We start from the raw sequence: 6,685 nt of genomic DNA, 5'->3' as shown, positions 1-6,685 counted from the left end.
AAGCTACCTTACTTGCTTGATGCGTACCACCAGCATATATCTGATCACGGGGCACACCTCCTGGCAGATGATCACACGTGTAACCAAGCCCCTTAGGATCGGGTTTACCTCCTCCCCACTCGACCATACTGTGCAGCATAAAACTGTCAATAGGAGCACTAGGAAGCTGTAGCTGCTCATGTGCTGGCCAATGAACACCAACTGCCACGCACAACTTCGTCACAACGGACGCATATGGAATAACACATGTAGTACCTCCTCTCAAAAATCTCAAGATCCCCTGATAAATCACCATCCCCAAATCAATGTAATCACCCTGAAGAATCCCCCACAGCAGACGAGCACGCTTACATAGTAATCTCATGCACATGGGAAGATGGCATGATGTTAGCACAAATAAACGAGTTCCAAGCCCGTGCAAACCTGTTCATGCACGACGCAGGGAACGTGGAGTAATCAGTAGTGCCCCTCTTGAACATCCACTGAGTCTCAGGCACACACAGAGTTCCAACGATGAGATCCAAATTAAAGTCCTCCGGAGTCTTATCGTTCCAAGTGTCCTGACCCACCTTCCTCACGTGTTGCTCAATCACCGTCCTGATAGCCTCTGCAGTATATTCCATAGTCCTCCCTCGAACCACCGTGAATCCATTCTTCTCCGCCTTGGCATTAGTATAGAACTCCCGCACAACACTCATGGGCACAACAGTGGGAGCCTCACAAAAAGGAACCCAGCCCATCTCAAGAATCATCTCCAACAGCTTACCATCCTTCCCTGATGGCAGAAAACCTCGTTCCTTAGCAATAGGCTTCGAGAGAATCCTCGTGTACTCCTCTTCAGCCTCAGGAGTAGAAAATCTTGGCCTCACACCACCCGCAGATGAAGAATCGGTGGTGCTGCTGCTTACTTATGTTCTTTGTCTCTTGGGTGCCATTGGGATTGAACGAAAGAGAATAAAAGTTAAGTGTTGAGAGAGATTTGTGTTTGAGAGTTTGTGAATTGGTGAAGAAGTTGTGTATAAGTGTATGTATTTATAGGTAGAGAGGTGAGAAATTGGTATGGAATAGAAGTGGGAATTAATTATGGGAATCGTGGGAATAATGGAATTGATTGGGAGAGGGAATTATGGGATGTGGAAGAGTAAAAATCGGGTTGGAATTGATTTTTGATTAAAAGTCCCGAAATTACCTTGTAAACTACTGTTTTTTTTTAACAGGGACCCGGCGCGGCCAGCGCGCTAGGACAGCGCGGGCGTGCTCACTCTCTGGAAAACCGGTGCGGTCGCGCGCTAGATCAGCGCGGGCGTGCTTGACTACTGGAAAAACGGCGTGGCCTCGCGCTTGGTCAGCGCGGGCGCGCCCAGCTTCTGTAGTTGGCCCTGAATTTTTTCTTTTTCTGATTTTTTTTCTACCTACTAATTTACAACAAACTTGGGTTGCCTCCCAAGAAGCGCTTCTTTTACGTCGCTAGCTCGACGTAGAATCTCGAGATCAAATGGACAATAAAATGGCACTAACCACCTCGTAGTTTGTCGTGTCTCCATAGTAATGCTTCAACCTCTAACCACTTACCTTGAATGCTTGGCCCGGATCATTCTCAAAAATTTCTACCGCTCCATGTAGAAACACAGTTTTGACAATAAACGACCCTGACCATCTTGACTTCATCTTTCCAGGAAAAAGACGGAGACGAGAGTTGAACAAAAGAACTTGTTGCCCCGACATAAATGATTTGAGCACTAGACCCCTATCATGCCACCTCTTGACTTTCTCCTTGTACATTTTGTTGTTCTCATAAGCTTGAAGTCGAAACTCGTCGAGTTCATTCAATTGAAGCATCCTCTTCTTTCCAGCCGCATCCAAGTCAAGATTCAATTTCTTTAAAGCCCAATATGCCTTATGCTCGAGCTCTATAGGAAAATGACACCCCTTACCATAAATAAATGAAATGGAGACATTCTCAATGGAGTCTTATATGCCGTTCTATACGCCCAAACAGCTTCATCAAGCTTCAAAGACCAATTTTTTCTCGATGGACACACAACTTTCTCTAAAATGTACTTGATCTCTCTGTTAGATACTCTTGACCATTTGTCTGAGGATGATAAGCCGTGGCAATGCGATGGTTCACATTATACCTTTTCATTATAGTGGTGAACTTGCGATTGTAAAAATGCGACCTCTCATCACTGATTATGACTCTTGGAGTTCCAAACCTTGGGAATATCTGCTTGTGAAAAAAATTAAGCACCACTTTCGCATCGTTCATTGGCAATGCCTTAACTTCAACCCATTTCGACACATAATCAACTGCCAACAAAATATACTGATTGTTACAAGATGAGATAGATGGCCCCATGAAGTCAATTCCCCAAACATGAAAGACCTCAACCTCTAGAATTACATTAAGAGGCATCTCATCCTTCTTAGACATATTACCCACACGTTGACATTGATCACATTTCAAAATGAACTGGTGATCATCTTTAAACAATGTCGGCCAAAAGAATCCTGCTTGAAGAACATGAGCTGCTGTCTTTTCTCCACCATAATGTCCTCCATAAGCCGTTGAGTGGCAATCTCGCAAAATCCCCCCGTTTCGCTGTAAGGAATACATCTCCTGATGATTTGGTCAGCTCTTTGACGAAAAAGAAACGGCCCATCCCACATATACCACTTCACTTCATGTAGAAACTTCTTCGTTTGAGCATAAGATAAATCGAGAGGCATGATATTACTCACCAGGTAGTTCACAATGTCTGCAAACCATGGTTCTTCTTCTTGCACTCCAAACAGCTGCTCGTCATGAAAAGACTCATTTATCAATATCTTATCCAATGAAGTGGCATTAGGATTTTCTAAGCGCGAGAGATGATCAACGACTTGATTTTCAGTCCCCTTTCTGTCCTTAATCTCTAGTTCAAATTCTTGAAGCAAAAGAACCCATCTAATTAATCTAGGCTTCGAGTCCTTCTTTGAGACGAGATATCAAATTACAGCGTAATCAGTGAAAACTGTCACCTTAGTCCCAAGTAGATAAGATCGAAATTTCTCAACACCATAGACAATAGCCAAAAGTTCTTTCTCCGTAGTAGTGTAATTCAGTTGAGCACCATTTAGGGACTTACTAGAATAGTAAACCACATGAAATATGTTGTTCTTCCTTTGTCCAAGAACTGCTCCAACTACATAGTCACTTGCATCACACATCATCTCAAAAGGTTGGCTCCAATCAGGTGCAGTTATGACAGGTGCCGTGATTAAATTCTTCTTTAATGTCTCAAAAGCTGTAAGGCACTCGTCATCAAACTTGAAAGGAACATCTTTTTCTAGCAAACTGCACAATGGCTTTGAAATATTAGAAAAGTCTTTGATGAAACGCCTGCAGAAACCCGCATGACCAAGAAAACTGTGAATTCCCTTAATAGAAATGGGTTGAGGAAGATTCTCAATGACCCCCACCTTGGCCTTGTCCACTTCAAGACCTTTACTAGAAACCTTGTGCCCAAGAATAATGCCCTGTCGCACCATAAAGTGACATTTCTCCCAATTGAGAACCAAATTGGTCTCAACACACCTCTTGAGAACGTGTCCAAGATTTTGCAAGCATTCATCAAAAGAATCTCTAAAGACTGAAAAGTCGTCCATGAACACCTCCATATTCTGGCCAATCATATCAGAAAAATGGCTATCATACATATCTGAAATATGGCCGGTGCACCACACAGACCAAAAGAAACTCGTCTAAAGGCGAAAGTACCAAATGGACAAGTGAAGGTTGTTTTTCCTGATCTTCTGGAGCGATACAAATATGATTGTAACCCGAGTAGCCGTCCAGCAGACAGTAGTACTCATGACCAGCCAATTTATCAAGCATCTGGTCAATGAAGGGAAAAGGGAAATGATTCTTTCTAGTGGCTTAGTTCAGCTTTCTGTAGTCCATGCAAACTCTCCACCCCGTGACTGTTCTAGTAGGAATAAGCTCATTCTTCTCATTTGCTACCACAGTAATACCACCTTTCTTTGGCACACATTAAACCGAGCTTACCCAAGAACTGTTAGAAATAGGATAGATGATCCCTGCATCTAGCCATTTGAGAATTTCCTTCTTCACTACTTCCTTCATGATTGGATTAAATCGTCTTTGCTGCTCGATCGTAGGCTTGCTACCTTCCTCTAGCAGAATTTTATACATGCAATAAGAAGGGATGATTCCCTTTATATCTGCTATAGTCCAGTCAATTGTCGATTTGAACTCTCTCAAAATCCTCAGAAGCTTTTCCTCATCATTACCTGAAAGGTAAGATGCAATGATAACAGGCAAAGTAGATGCATCACCTAAAAACATATACCTCAAATGCTCAAGTAAAGGCTTAAGCTCAAGAGTGGGAGCTTCCTCAATAAATGGCTTGAGGCGTTTAGGAGCTTTGTTCAATTCCTCCATTCCAAGAGATTCAAAAGGCATATTTATCTTCCTCTTCCAGGTAGAAGCATTCAAATACTGTAATTGTTCTTCACCTTCATTATCTTCACTATCTGAATTTCCCAATAAGGCTTTTTCTAAGACATCGGACCTTAGCAATTGGTCCAGTTCTGAAGTAACTATAGAATCGACCAACTCCACCTTTAAACACTCCTCATTTTCCGTAGGAAATTTCATAGCATTGAACACATTAAAAGTTACATCCTGATCCGGCACTCGCATTGTGAGCTCACCCTTTTGCACATCTATCAAGGTTCGGCCAGTAGCCAAGAAAGGTCTTCCCAAGATTATGGGAATCTTCTTATCTTCCTCGAAATCAAGAATTACAAAATTAGCAGGGAAGATGAGTTTATCAACCTTTACCAAGATATCCTCCACAATACCTCGCAGATATGTAATAGAACGGTCGGCCAACTGCAAGGTCATATAAGTCTGTTTTGGATCAGGTAAGTCCAACTGTTTGAAGATTGACAATGGCATCAGATTGATGCTAGCTCCCAAGTCACATAAGCATCTGTCAAAAGACACTTTTCTAATAGTACATGGAATAATGAAGCTTCCTGGATCTTTAAGCTTCGGAGGCAAATTCTGATTGCAGCACAACACTGCATTCCTTCGTAAGAGCGACTGTCTCTAAATCATCTAGCTTTACTTTCTGAGAGAGACTTTGCATAACTAGGCATCTGCTCAAGAGCCTCAGCGAAAGGTATGTTGATATGAAGTTTCTTGAACACCTCCAGAAACTTCTCAAATTGCTTGTCCAGCATTTTCTTCTGTAGTCGCTTAGGAAAAGGCGGTGGATGATAGATCTGTTTCTCCCCTGTATTACCCTCAAGAGGAATGTGCTCAACAGTAGTCTTCCTTGGTTCCACTTCTACTTCCTGCTGCTCTACTTCTTTCTCAGCCTCAGCTTCTTCAGTCAACACTTGAGTTTGTTCGGGATTCGCAACCTTTCGAGACTTTAAAGTGATTGCCTTTACCTCTTCCTTAGCTTTCCTCTTTCCTGGCACTTCAGTGTCACTGGGTAGTGTACCAGGCTGACGATTAAGCAAGTCATTGGCAATTTTCCTAATTTGGTTTTCCAAGGTCTTGATAGAAACGGCTTGACTTTTGCACATTTAGCTTCAACTCCTCTAATTCAAATTTTTCATTAGCTTGTTGCAACTGGAGTTGTTGTCTCGGTGCATATTACGGTTACTGAAAACCAAGGGGGTTATACTTCTTAGCTGGATACTGCTGATAAGGCTGTTGAACCGCATTCTGAGTGTTGATCCAACTGAAATTAGGATGATTGCGGTTGTTGGGATGATAAGTGGCAGGCACAGGTTGTTGCGAACGCTGAAAGTTGCTCACGAACTGAGCTAATTCATTAGAAATTGTGCACTGATCAGTCTCATGGGCACCAACACAAAGCTCACAGACACTAGCGATTTGATTAACTCCATAATTAGCCAAAGTGTCCACCTTCATCGTCAAAGCCTTAAGGTGGGCAGCTATAGCAAGTTGCTACATCCAACTCCAGAATTCCTGCTACCATTTCCCTGAGTCAGTCTCTGGGAAGGATTCTGGTACTCATTAGCAGCCATTAGTTCAATAAGTTCATAAGCTTCATCGTAGCTTTTAGCCCACAAGGCTCCTCCTAATGCTGCATCAAGCATGGGTCTAGAAGTAGCACCCAATCCATTGTAGAAGTAGTTAATAATCATCCAATCGGGCATGCCATGGTGTGGGCACTTCCTTAACATCTCCTTATATCGATCCCAAGCCTCACATAGAGATTATCCAGTTTGTTGAGCAAACTAAGTAAGAGCATTCCTGATTGCAGCAGTCTTTGCCATAGGGAAGAATTTAGTGAGAAACTTTTAAGCAAGATCTTCCCAAGTGGTGATAGACCCTGCTAGTAGAGAATGTAACCAACACTTAGCTTTGTCCCTCAGAGTGAATGGGAAAAGTCGCAGCTTGATAGCATCCTCAGCCACATCATTGAATTTGAAAGTGTCGCATATCTCGATGAAATCCCTGATATGCATGTTGGGGTCTTCAGTAGGAGAACCCCCAAACTGAACTGAGTTTTGTATCATCTGAATCGTGTTTGACTTGATCTCAAAAGTATTAGCCCTGATGGATGGCTTGTTGATGCTTGACTGAATGTCATTGATCTTAGGCTGAGAATAGTCCATCAAAGCCTTAGGATTTTCTGCT

General features: G+C 42.6%; 1 non-coding gene across 1 annotated transcript; it reads left to right on the top strand.

Moving 5' to 3' along the window:
* Positions 1 to 6,199: 6,199 nt before the first annotated feature.
* Positions 6,200 to 6,306, top strand: LOC141716433 (small nucleolar RNA R71). Its single transcript, XR_012573143.1, has one exon. It is a non-coding gene; the product is annotated as a small nucleolar RNA R71 (small nucleolar RNA).
* Positions 6,307 to 6,685: the final 379 nt, after the last annotated feature.

This window comes from Apium graveolens, chromosome 3 (genome assembly GCF_009905375.1).
Source record: "Apium graveolens cultivar Ventura chromosome 3, ASM990537v1, whole genome shotgun sequence".
NCBI lineage: Eukaryota > Viridiplantae > Streptophyta > Magnoliopsida > Apiales > Apiaceae > Apium > Apium graveolens.
This window is presented reverse-complemented; position numbering and strand designations above follow the sequence as displayed.